Genomic DNA, 12,850 nt, shown 5'->3' on the forward strand with positions numbered 1-12,850 from the left:
GTGAAACATTTGAAAAGTTCAAAGAATTTCAGAGTGAAGTGGAAAATCATCATAACAAGAAAATAAAGTTTCTACGATCTGATTGTGGAGGATAATATTTGAGTAACGAGTTTGGCCTTCATTTTAAACAATGCGGGATAGTTTCGCAACTCACACCATCCGGAACACCACATCGTAATGGTGTGTCCGAACGTCGTAATCGTACTTTATGAGATATGGTGCGATCTATGATGCCTCTCACCGATTTACCGTTATCATTTTGGGGTTATGCTTTAGAGACAACTGCATTCACGTTAAATAGGGCATCATCTAAATCCGTTGAGACGACACCTTATGAACTGTGGTTGGCAAGAAACCCAAGTTGTCGTTTCTTAAAGTTTGGGGCTGCGATGCTTATGTGAAAAAGCTTCAACCTGATAAGCTCGAACCCAAATCGGAAAAATGTGTCTTCATAGGATACCCAAAGGAGACCGTTGGGTACACCTTCTATCACAGATCTGAAGGCAAGATATTCATTGCTAAGAATGGATCCTTTCTAGAGAAGGAGTTTCTCTCTAAAGAAGTGAGTGGGAGCAAAGTAGAACTTGATGAGGTAATTGTACCTAATCCCTTATTGGAAAGTAGTTCATCACTGAAATCAGTTCCAGTGATTCCTACACCAGTAAGTGAGGAAGCTAATGATGATGATCATGAAACATTTGATCAAGTTACTACTGAACCTCGTAGGTCAACCAGAGTAAGATCCGCACCAGAGTGGTATGGTAATCATATTCTGGAGGTCATGTTACTTGACCATGATGAACCTACGAACTATGAGGAAGCGATGATGAGCCCAGATTCCGCAAAATGGCTTGAGGCCATGAAATCTGAGATGGGATCCATGTATGAGAACAAAGTGTGGACTTTGGTTGACTTGCCTGATGATCGTCAGGTTATAGAGAATAAATGGATCTTCAAGAAGAAGACTGACGCTGACAGTAATGTTACTGTCTACAAAGCTCGACTTGTTGCAAAAGGTTTTCGACAAGTTCAAGGAGTTGACTATGATGAGACCTCCTCACCCGTAGAGATGCCTAAGTCCATCCAAATCATGTTAGTAATTACCGCATTTTATGATTATGAAATTTGGCAAATGGATGTCAAAACTGCATTCCTTAATGGATATCTTAAAGAAGAGTTGTATATGATGCAACCAGAAGGTTTTGTCGATCCAAAAGGTGCTAACAAAGTGTGCAAGCTCCAATGATCCATTTATGGACTGGTGCAAGCCTCTCGGAGTTGGAATATATGCTTTGATAGTGTGATCAAAGCATATTGTTTTATATAGACTTTTGGAGAAGCCTGTATTTACAAGAAAGTGAGTGGGAGCTCTATAGCATTTCTGATATTATATGTAGATGACATATTGTTAATCGGAAATGATACTGACTTTCTGAATAGCATAAAAGCATACTTGAATAAGAATTTTTCAATGAAAGACCTCGGTGAAGCTGCTTATATATTGGGCATCAAGATCTATAGAGATAGATCAAGACGCTTAATTGGACTTTCACAAAGCACATACCTTGATAAAGTTTTGAAGAAGTTCAAAATGGATCAAGCAAAGAAAGGGTTCTTGCCTGTATTAGTAAGGTGTGAATTTGAGTAAGACTCAAAACCCGACCACGACAGAAAATAGAAAGAGAATGAAAGTCATTCCCTATGCCTCAGCCATAGGTTCTATAAAGTATGTTATACTGTGTACCAGACCTATTGTGTACCTTTCCATGAGTTTCGCAAGGCGGTACGAGAGTGATCCAGGAGTGGATCACTGGATAGCGGTCAAAGTTATCCTTAGTTACCTAAGAGGTCTAAGGAAATATTTCTCAGTTATGGAGGTGATAAAGAGTTACGTCGATGCAAGCTTTTACACCGATCTGGATGACTCTAAGTCTCAATTTGGATACATATTAAAAATGGGAGCAATTAGCTAGAGTAGCTCCATGCAGAGCATTGTAGACATAGAAATTTTGGAAAATACATATGGCTCTGAATGTGGTAGACCCGTTGACTAAACTTCTCTCACAATCAAAACATGATCACACCTTAGTACTCTTTGGGTGTTAATCACATAGCGATGTGAACTATATTATTGACTCTAGTAAATCCTTTGGGTGTTAGTCACATGGAGATGTGAACTAATCACATAAAGATGTGAACTATTGGTGTTAAATCACATGACTAGTGAACTAGATTTTGACTCTAGTGCAAGTGGGAGACTGAAGGAAATATGCCTTAGAGGCAGTAATAAAGTTGTTATTTATATTTCCTTATATCATGATATATGTTTATTATTCATGCTAGAATTTTATTAACTGGAAACTTGATACATGTGTGGATACATAGACAAAACACAGTGTCACTAGTAAGCCTCTACTAGACTAGCTCGTTAATCAAAGATGGTTAAGTTTCCTAACCATAGACATGTGTTGTCATTTGATGAATGGGATCACATCATTAGGAGAATGATGTGATGGACAAGACCCATCCGTTAGCTTAGGATAATGATCGTTAAGTTTTATTGATATTGCTTTCTTCATGACTTATACATATTCCTTTGACTATGAGATTATGCAACTCCTGAATACCGGAGGAATACCTTGTGTGCTATCAAACGTCACAACGTAACTGGGTGATTATAAAGATGCTCTACAGGTGTCTTTGATGGTGTTTGTTGAGTTGGCATAGATCGAGATTAGGATTTGTCACTCCGAGTATCGGAGAGGTTTCTCTGGGCCCTCTCGGTAATGCACATCATAATAAGCCTTGCAAGAAACGTGACTAATGAGTTAGTTGTGGGATGATGCATTACGGAATGAGTAAAGAGACTTGCCAGTAACGATATTGAACTAGGTATGAAGATACCGATGATCGAATCTCAGGCAAGTAACATACCAATGACAATGGGAATAACGTATGTTGTCATTATGGTATGGCCGATAAAGGATCTTCATAGAATATGTGGGAACCAATATGAGCATCCAGGTTTCGTTGTTGGTTATTGACCAGAGAGGTGTCTCGGTCATGTCTACATAGTTCGCGAACCCTTAGGGTCCGCATGCTTAACGTTCGATGACGATTTGTATTAAGGGTTATGTGTTTTGGTGACCGAAGATTGTTCGGAGCACCAGATGAGATCACGGACATGACGAGGAGTATCAAAATGGTCGAGAGGTAAAGATTGATATATTGGATGATGGTATTTGGACACCGGAATGGTTTTGGAGTGGTTCGGGTATTTTTCGGAGTACCGGGAGGTTACCGGAACCCCCCGAGGAAGTAATGGGCCTACATGGTCCATAGGGGAGATAGAGGGGAGCCCGCAAGGGGTGGCGCCCCCCCCCCCCCCCAAGGGAGCCCAAATTGGACAATGGGGGGGGGCCCGACCCCCTTTCCTTCTCCCTCTCCCTCTCCCTATCCTTCCCTTTTCCTCCTCCGATAGAAAGGAAAGGGGGCGACTAGGATTGGGAGTCCTAGTTGGTTTCCCCCCTATGGCGCGCCCCTTGGCCGGCCTCCTCCCTCTCCTCCTTTATATATGGGGGCAGGGGGCACCCTAAAACACAATAGTTGTTTCTTAGTCGTGTGTGGTGCCCCCCTTCACAGTTTACTCCTCCGGTCATATTATCGTAGTGCTTAGGCGAAGCCCTGCGTGGATCACATCACCATCACCGTCACCACGCCGTCGTGCTGACAAAACTCTCCCTCGACACTTTGCTAGATCAAGAGTTCGAGGGACGTCATCGAGCTAAATGTGTGCTGAACTCGGGGGTGTCGTACATTCGGTACTTGATCAGTTGTATCGTGAAGACGTTCGACTACATCAACTGCGTTAACCTAACGCTTCCACTTTCGATCTACGAGGGTACGTGGACACACTCACCCCCTCTTGTTGCTATGCATCTCCTATATAGATCTTGCGTGATCGTAGGAAAATTTTGAAATTTCATGCTACGTTCCTCAACATATTTACCCATCAATCGATCACATCAGAGCCATGAGACGACAAGATCGAGGTTTAGGTCTAGGTTGATGTCGAGGTGGAGCCACGGCTTGATGGAGCTGTGGCCTTGTCAGTGGTCATGTCTGAGCCATTCGTGTCGCTGCTCGCAGCCGTGGCCTCCTCCTCCCAACGGTCACTCGACAACATCAGGCAGCACCCGCCGCAGACTGCCCACTCCTCGATTTGGCTATGTTGGTGAGAGAGCCCAACAGGTGTATTCCCAACCATATCCCACCTTACGTGGCGAAAGCAGAGATCAGAATTATCCTATCGAGTAATCCCAGCGGACAACCTCGCCGACCCCCGCAATCGCTAGAATCACGGCAAGGAGCAGGCTGACCCGTGCCACTGTAAAGCGAGGAGTTGTGCCGACCCCTTTTTCAACCGAGCTCAGCCAGCCACGCTCCCTTCCTGATCTTCCAAATTTCGCTTCAATGCGGTCCAAAGAAAAGGTGAGAAAGATATGAGATTCTTTTATGCCGCATCATTGGAAGATTTCATCCAAAATTTGTCGTGTGTTGTAGAATTGTGAGTACCTAGCATTTGATAAGGTGAGAATACTGTACTTTGTTTTCCTGGACATGTCGTGTTCAGAAATTTTGCCATGGTATTTTGGACAGAGTCCTCGCTGTTGTAGTTCAGTTAGAAACAAGCAACTACTTATGCTTGCTTAACTCTTGGTTAATCACAACAATAACCTACAAAAGAAATAATTAGGTTACCATGGGTTTCACGTTTTATCCACTGATTGTTGTGTTAGAGGATGTTGACAGGCAAACAACGGTGATAGCAAAATAATTCTTAGGATAATATAGCGGAAGGAACAAAGAATCAAGTACAGTACAAAGGTAATGTTGTATACTTCACGCTCTTATGGCGAAAACACGGGGACCGATTAATTCATCTACTCATCAAGCCATCATATTTCCATTCAGTTTGATGAGGCATATAGCGATTTTATACTAGAGATTTTGATCAAAAAGAATTCATTTTATCTGTAGCGATTGCAGTGTTCATGTATCACATAGTATAAATCGAGAGTTGTTGGCATTCTACATTTTAATAGAATATTTCATATTTCTTTTGGTTTTCTAAATCCCATTTGGCAAAATTAGCATAGCATGTATGGCCTTATATTAGCTATCTTACCTTTGTTGCACCTTTTTTGGTAGAAATCCATGATGGTTGATTAATGACACATATAAACATCCACGTACTTCAAACAATTGGCTTTTAACATGTATATCCTGAAGATGCATCTATATCCCTGTTTTCCACCATGGATAGTTAAACACTGAGAAGTTTATATTGTGACATATAATAATGTAAGGATTTTCTGTAATTTGACGCCCTCATACTGAGAGGTATGCTATTATGAACTCCCTATCATAGCTACAGCCAGGAACTACATTACCTGAGCACACATGACATGGAGCTAGCCAAATTAGGTCTGTAGTGCAAGACAGCGTCGACGACATTGATGGTGCAAAATCCGTCATATTTCTCCCATCAATTGTTTTGTTTTTGGTGGCTCTTATCCAGTCACAGAAAATAAATGTATGCTTGTTGCTCATTAACAGGCTGGCAGACAAAGAAACTACAAATAATCATCCTAGCTAGCTTCACCATTATTTGCAGCCTCAAGTCCAGCCACAGAAAAAAATATGCTTGCTACTAATTTTTTATAGTGATTGTCTGCGGAATGAAGGAATGATGGGCCGACAACAGTGTGTACATCCATGCTATGCTCGGCAGTGGAGTCGAGGATTTGACACAATTTGGATCGAATTAATTACTATCTATCCAACAAACTGTCTCTCCAAGGATCTTGGTAATTCTTACCTGGCATCGATTCTCTATGCTTCAGAAAGTGGAATGGAATGACTAATGCCTTGAGGTCTTATTTATTATAATTATAGTCAATGTAGTTCTATTTAAAGATTGTGGATATACTCTTTACGTATGGTACATTTAGTTTATTCTCAATACTTTTTTAGCAATCATTTTGGTTAAAGTATCTATACGCCTGCCAAACCCATAGTGCATCTGGGCTTAGTATTGAGAAACAGTATAATGAGGCGAGCTACAAGCCACCACAGTGATTTGAGTTAGTCAGCCCTTGGATCCCACGAACGAACGCCCCAGATCACCTGGTCGTCCCACTGTGCACCCAGTTTTTCTTCGCCCGTAACCTCCCCATCACGCAGACCTCAATGTCTCTGGGCCGCTGCTCCAGGGACTGCTGAGGACAACTTGTCATAAATCAGGCCAAGAAACTTCCACATCACTAGCTTGGGCTTTCCGCCCCTAAGAAAATCTCCTGGGCCTTCTTTGCCGCATGAGCCTACAAGTGTGCCATGCCTGCACGCTGCGGCTTCTCGAAGGGACGACCTTGTTTCAGCTTCTCTCTTTCCATGCGAAAGCGGCAGTAACGTACAGCGCCCAGTTGCCGGTGGCTCTCGCCCCCCCCCCCCCAGCGTCCATGACGTCCACTCTCTACAGTCGCGGTCACTCGCATGTTTGATCGAATCACTCAACGACGGGCCGAGAAGAACAAGGTGTTGGTTTCTTCGAGTTGCAGCCTGTACAAAAATTCAAATTTGGTGATTGATTCATATTTTAGTTTTATTATTGCTCTGGCTGCAGCACAGTGTGCAACCACACTGTGTATCCAAAGAAGCGCTTCGCCAAGATTAAGTATTCCATTGGCATGGTGCTTACACATGACGATAGCATCAAGATATTCATCACCCGCCTCAGGTCTGATCTTTCATGTTCATTATTATAAAGATCTTTTGTGTTGCCTGCAAAATATTGCTCATCTATGTTGCGAATTGCAGAGGTGCTGAAGGTCATTGAGGAGAGCTATGTGCGGCTCTAATTCGATAATTCATCTTTCATGATGCAAAGAGTTCAATCCCTTGAGAACGTGACTTATTACCATTGATGGAAACCTCTAAGATTGTATATATTTCATTTTTCCGCTCCATCCTTTTTTTATCTTCCTATATCATGAATGTGATGGGACGAAAATGTAGAAAATGAAAGCATTTACATGAGTGCATAAGTTTTGACTTCAATATCTCCAATCACGTTTATCAACGCACTGTAATCCAAATTTTGCAAAATTTAGAGGATGTTTCTATTGTCCATTTTATATTTTCTTAGAATGATCAGGCTCGGCAACGCACGCCTTCATGATCTAGTTTCTCTTAGAGCCTCGGTGCATCTGGGATTAGTATTTCTCTTAGTGAGAATTCATTCTGTTAACAGGTCTGTCTTGCATTGCAATGGACTTGGCCTCGGATCTGATTGTTTGAACAATTTTTCATATTTTAGTGCAGCATCTCACAGTGCTTTTAGTTATTGAGAATTATCAGTTATACTATGTGCATTCAGACCTATCTTTGCAAATAAGAATTTCCATGTTTAATGAATTGTTTTTGTAGCATGCGTTCCCGCAGCAACGCGTGGGGTGTCATCTAGTATCATCAAAATATCGAACGAATACCAAGTTCACATGATTACTTATAACTAGACTTCTCCCATGTCCTCAAGAACAAAAGTAACAACTCACAAAACATATTTATGTTCAAGATCAGAGGGCTGTTGAAAATCATTAAGGATCTGAACATATAATCTTCCACCAAATAAACCAACTAACATAACTACAAGATGTAATCAATACTACTAGCAACCCACAGGTACCAATCTGAGGTTTTGGGACAAAGATTGAATACAATAGATGAACTAAGGTTTGAGATGAGATGGTATTGGTGAAGATGTTGATGAAGATTGGTCCTCCCATGATGAGAGAATTGTTGGTGATGTCAATGGCTTCGATTTCCCCCTCCCGAAGGGAAGTGTCACCAACGGAATCGTTCCGCTAGAGAGAAAAGGTGCTCCTACCGAGGTTCTGCCTCGAGACGGTGGCGCTTCATCCCAAAAGTCTTCCTCTAGTAATTCTTTCACCAATATTTTTTATACATTTCAAAATAATTCTCCACAAATTTTCAAGTCATTTGTAGTTGTACAGGATAGCTATCTCTATTGTTGCCCTTTCGGGTCCAGAATTCCAGCTGCTGACAATCTCCCTCTTCATGTGGAACTTGCAAATTAAGAGAGAAAAGGCATAAGAATTGCATCATAAAGTGAAATAACAATCCAAAATACAATAAATAACAGTAGGAAAACATGATGCAAAATGGACATGTCAAGATCAAGTGCCAATCGAATGCCCAGTTAGCTCGCATGCTGCATGAGGAGGAACTTAAGTGGTACCAACATTCAAACTCTCGGTTTATCCTGAAGGTGATTCGAGTACAAGATATTTCCATGGTGTCACCCATGGTAAACACTGGAAGAAACTTATTCATTCCCCACAACAGGAGGAGAGCACGATTGAAGGGCATGGGCAACTTAAGTCTTATATAACTAGTTATTACAAAAATCTGTTCGAAACCCCTGAGGAAGGAAACTTCTCGATGGATGAGTCTCGAATAGATGACATCCCGCAAGTTTCTGATGTGTAAAATATCCTTCTATCAACCTCACTTTCTGAGGAGGGAGTTAGAAAGGTGGTTTTCCTAATGGAGCACAACAAAGCACCGGGTCCATATGGTTTTCCCGCTGAGTTCTACCAGAACTTTTGGGATGTCATCAAACATCATCTCCTACTCTTGTTTAGCTGCCTTCATATTAGCCAACTAGAGTTGTTTCACTTAAACTTTGGTGAAATTATTTTATTACCTAAGGTTAATGAGTCTGAAAGGATACAATAGTATCATCCAATCTGCCTCCTTAATGTTAGTTTTAAAATCTTCCCTAAGGTAGCGACAATTAGGCTAAATTCGATTGCTAAACATGTTGTTCGTCCTTCTCAAACTAATTTTATACAAGGATAAAACATCCTAGATGGGGATGTCATCCTTCATGAAACAGTCCATGAATTGCATCAGAAAAAACCAAATGGCTAGGTTCTTAAAATCAACTTTGAAAAAGCTTATGACAAAGTCAAGTGGTCTTTTCTTCAACAGACTCTCAGAATGAAAGGATTTTCTACAGAGTGGCACGCAATTGATCCATAGCTTTGTGACTGGAGGTAGTGTTGCCATTAAAGTTAATGCTGGCGTTGGTCACTATTTTCAAATGAAGAAAGGATTGCAACAAGGTGACACAATATCGCCCATACTATTCAATATAGTGGCGGATATAGCGGTCATGATTGAGCGTGCCAAGGTTGATGGCCAAATTGATGGGATAGTGAATCATATAGTTGATGGTGGTCTCTCTATCCTTCAATATGCTGAAGATACGATTCTCTTTATGGATCATGACCTCGAGAAAGTAAGAAATCTGAAATTAATTTTATCAGCATTCGAGCAACTCTCAGGGCTTAAGATCAATTTCCATAAAAGTGAATTGGTTTGTTTTGGCGAGGCTCAAGATGAGGCCCACCTGTATGCTAACCTCTTCATATGCCAATTGGGTCAGTTTCCGATCACTTATTTGGGGATACCCATACATTATCCGCAACTCACAAATGCTGAATGGAAACACGTTGAGGAGAGACTACAAAAAAGACTTAGAAGTTGGAAAGGTAAAGTGCTATCTCTGGGTGGAAAGTTGGTCCTCATAAATTCAGTACTAAGTAATATGGTGCTATATATGATTTCCTTCTTCCAGTTGCCAAAAGGAGTATTACATAGATTGGATTACTTCCGATCGAGATTCTTTTCGCAAGGAGATAGTGAGAGAAAGAAATATCGGCTGGCTAAATGAAGTGTGGTTTGTCGTCCCAAGGACCAAGGCGGCACTGGTACAGTATCGTGCTATACAAACGGTTTTAACCCCTTTCTGCGACGGCATTTGGAACCGTCGCCTAGTGAGTGACGGCGATAGGGGGGTCCTTCCCACACAACCCAAAAACCGTCGGGGATAGGAGAGCGGATACTGATGATCGCCATAGAATAAACATATGAGAAGCCGCCACAGTCCCACACGTTACATCTCGACGTTGCATTTCTGATCAGAGAGACATCCCAAACGATTACGCCCTATAGTCATGTGAAAAAGGTGGACATCAACATTTAATCTACCGATATGTTTTTGATAGGTACATTATCGCACACGGTTCAAGAATGTAAAATGTGTGCGGTGCCTCTACTAACGCCAACGTGTCCATTTTCATAACTTTGTGCGATTGGTATTCCTATCACACACGCACACTGGTTTGAAACATTTGCCGTATTACCACGAATCCCACACGCATATGAGACGAAACCGTGTGTGCGTCCGTCGAGCATCGCAAACGTTTCACGTCAAAGAACCGTCTGTTCTCTTTTTTTCATCACACACACTATTTTCATTCTAACCGTGTGCACATTATTTTATTCGCTCCTGCATAATTTTATTTTTGCCTATAATTTATTATTCGAATTGGAAATTTTGAAATATGAAACATGCAATTCAAATTCTCAGCACATTGGTTGAACAACGAATCCATAAATAAAATTGTCAGTACAATATGTTGAGTAATTACATGATTAGACAGCTATTAACTATGATGAACCAGAATATTTACAGGCGGTAAAGGTGAAGAGACAAGTGTAAATCATTTTGACTGCCGATGGTGTAGAAGAAGCGGAATGCACATAATGTGCCTTCCTGCATGCCATAGGCATGAACAACTTTTGTCCAACCCCTTGTGACGATTGCCCACCCATCCTTCACCGCCTTCAGGAAGACTTCTAGAGCATTATCATGGTAGCATGAATTATATACTTTAACCTTAGTTACCTCCACTCCGGTCATGTAGTTTGCAAGGTAATCATCAGCAAATAGCTTCGGAAACCACAGAAAAGAGAAAAAATATCAGATAGTGAGGTCTAATAGAGTAACTTATTGTGGGCAGGGGGAAAAGGCAACACATTACTTACCATCCTAAAGTTCACTATTATCTTGGACAAAGTGTAAATAAAGAGCTTAATTCCCATCACTCATTTCTTTCGCCTAACAATCTTTCTTAGTTTCCTCACTTGAAGCTTGTTCATGAATATCTCATTGCCGCATGCGCCAAAGGGATCGAAGCGTGGATCAGTACCGCTCATATATGTACCTACAAGCAACCAATAAATCTTAGAAGCTAAACTGAGATTGCACAAATGATGTAAAATACAACTACCTACATTCCTAAGTACAAGTATTTTTAGAGATTTCAATATGAACTACATATGGATGTATATAGAATTATAGATATAGTTTACATTAGAATCTAGATTCACTCATTTTGCTCCTTGTGTAGTATATATTGAAATATCTAAAAATACTTATATTTAGGAATAGATTGTGTATAAGATATGGGACATAGCTAACCTTGAAAGCAAACAACAACATCGCGCATTGTTGCCCTATGTAAGTACATGGAAAGCCAATGTTAACTACAACAGGGTTAACATCCACCAAAAATAGAAAATAGTAATAAAAAGGTAGCATCTGTAGTGATATCTTCATTGCGAAAGAGTAGCATGGAAGCAAAGGGACGAATTAAAAATGGATACAACTGTTAATTGCAACAGGCTTAACAACATCCTAATTAATGTTTTGTAAGTTTGTAGCCATTGAAATACAACTGTTTAAAAATGGATACAATTGTTAATTGCAACAGGCTTAATGGCCATTGAAACCGGTATTGATAAAAATGCAATTGGCAGAGTTAAACATCACAAGGCAGGTGCTGCCAGAGCACATAATGGCCCAGTTGTCTATGAAAAGGTAGGGAAAATAGCTAAAACGTGTTAGGCATGTTTACTACAACATGCTTAATACATCGACTGTACAAAACATAGCCATTAATTACAACTGGTATTGGTAAGATTGAACTGGTGAGTACATACTTGGTAAGTCCTAAGAGGTAGTTGCTGGGGCACTTCATCTGCTTGGCCAGAGCCTACCCAAAGTCAGCGGCAGCGGAGGCAAGCAGTTCCTCCGGGTCGAAGCGTGCATCAGTGCCACTAACATGTGTACCTACAGGAAACCAGTAAATGGTAGAAGTTAAACTGCAATTGCACAAATAATGTGAGATACTGTAAGACATGGGATGCACCTAACCTCGACGGCAAACAACATCATCGCCCGTTATGACCCTGCGTAAGTACATGGACAGGCATGTTAAGTACAACAAGGTTAGCATCCACCAAAAATAGCAAATGGGCAGCATCTCTAGTATATCTTCATTGCGGAGAGTAGCATGGTAGCAAAGGGACAGATTAAAAAATGGATACAACGGTTAATTGCAACAGGCTTAACATCATCCTAATTCATGTCTTGTAAGCTTGTAGCCATTGAAATACAACTGTTTAAAAATGGATTCAACTGTTAATTGCAACAGGCTTAATAGCCATTGAAACCGGTACTGATAAAAATGCAATTGACAGAGTTAAACATCATAAGGTAGGTGCTGCCAGAGCAGAGAATGGCCTAGTTGTCTATAAAAAGGTAGGGAAAGTAGCCAAAACGTGTTAGGCATGTTTACTAGAACATTCTTAATACATTGCCCGTACAGAACATAGCCATTAATTGCAACTGGTATTGGTAAGATTGAACTGGTGAGTACATACTTGGTAAGTCTTGAGAGGTAGTTGCTGGGGCACATCATCTTGGCCAGAGCCCGCCCAAAGTCAGCGGCAGTGGAGGGGAGCTGTTCCTCCGGGTCGAAGCGTGGATCAGTGCCACTAACATGTGTACCTACAGGCAAACAGTAAATGGTAGAAGTTAAACTACAATTTCACAAATGATGTGAAGTATTGTAAG

At 41.0% G+C, this 12,850-nt stretch overlaps 1 long non-coding RNA gene across 1 annotated transcript; it reads left to right on the forward strand.

The window, feature by feature from the left end:
• Nucleotides 1-4,126: 4,126 nt before the first annotated feature.
• LOC125543762 lies at nucleotides 4,127-7,113 on the forward strand. The gene is made up of 2 exons (XR_007298731.1): nucleotides 4,127-6,799; nucleotides 6,880-7,113. It is a non-coding gene; the product is annotated as an uncharacterized LOC125543762 (long non-coding RNA).
• Nucleotides 7,114-12,850: the final 5,737 nt, after the last annotated feature.

This window comes from Triticum urartu, chromosome 3, assembly GCF_003073215.2.
Source record: "Triticum urartu cultivar G1812 chromosome 3, Tu2.1, whole genome shotgun sequence".
NCBI lineage: Eukaryota > Viridiplantae > Streptophyta > Magnoliopsida > Poales > Poaceae > Triticum > Triticum urartu.